This window comes from Echinops telfairi, unplaced genomic scaffold (assembly GCF_000313985.2).
Source record: "Echinops telfairi isolate 266 unplaced genomic scaffold, ASM31398v2 ScPeMD7_9;HRSCAF=40, whole genome shotgun sequence".
Taxonomy (NCBI): Eukaryota; Metazoa; Chordata; class Mammalia; order Afrosoricida; family Tenrecidae; genus Echinops; species Echinops telfairi.
In genome coordinates, this window is record NW_022103906.1 from 59,415,120 (window position 1) to 59,416,279 (window position 1,160).

Consider the following 1,160-nt stretch of genomic DNA (forward strand, 5'->3'; position numbering starts at 1 on the left):
GCGAAGAGGTCTAAGGGGAGTTGGGTATATTTGGACAGTCCCGGTGCTCAGGGTGGCTCCCGACATTGCCTCAGAAACTCTTGGTGATAGACATTCTGAATGTTCCTGGTAATGGTTTGGAGATAGGCGATGTAATGCCCATTTAACAACAACCACCACACACAAAACAAGAGAGACTCCCGTTCCCACCTCGATTCCTCTGTGACATTACAGACGTCCGGACTTCTATGCCTCGCAGGCTCCTGGGACAGTTTCCTTGCTTTCATCGATTCGGAAACTGATGGTCACAGAAGCCATTTAAGCAGGGACTGACTTGGGAGAAGCGGTTACGCCATGGGCTGCTGTTGGAAACACCAGTTGTGTTGTAGTCTGGGAAACTCACAGGCAGTTGGACCCTGCCCTATCGGGCCGCTGTGCATCAGCATCAACTCCATGGCGGTGAGTCTGGTTTGGTTGGAACTTGATTTCCGGGCTGGTGTTCTTCCTGCCGGCCCTGGATTCAAGATAAGACGAGTTCCCTGAGTCAGAAACAAGGAACCCATCACGTCCAGGGTACAAGTTGATTTGAGATAAACTCAGGGTTGGCAGTGCACAGTGCCTCAAAAGGAGAGCGCCATGCACCCTGCACAATGCAAGGAGTCTTGCTAACTGCCTGGCGCGCACGTCAGTCACCTACCTTCCCGAGATGCCACCTGGGCCCAGTGGGGAGCATTCACCACTGCCCAGGAGCTGTATGGTAAAGACTCTCCCTCCTTCTTTGGCAGATGCTGACACTTAGAAACGTAACTTCATTCTTATTGAGGGATTCCTGTGTCTTTCGAAAAGCGAGAAGTGGGTTTTGAATATCTTAAGGGTAAGTTTTAAATAGAAAACACGGGAAAGCAATGAGGCAACGCTAGTCAAATCCTCTGACATTGAAAACCTAAATTGGAAGCGAGAGAGAGAAAAAAAGAAGCACTCTATAAATATGAAATAGTCTACGCATTTTATTCCCGAATAATCAATATGCTACGACATCAGCTTTTGAAGAGCGTGGATGGCGCAGTGGGGAGAGTGCTTGGCTGGGAGGTGAAAGGGTTGGCAGTTCTGTGGCTCCGTGACAGAACGATGTGGTAGTCCACTAACGATTCCCAGCCTTGGGACCCCTAGGTGGCTGTCCC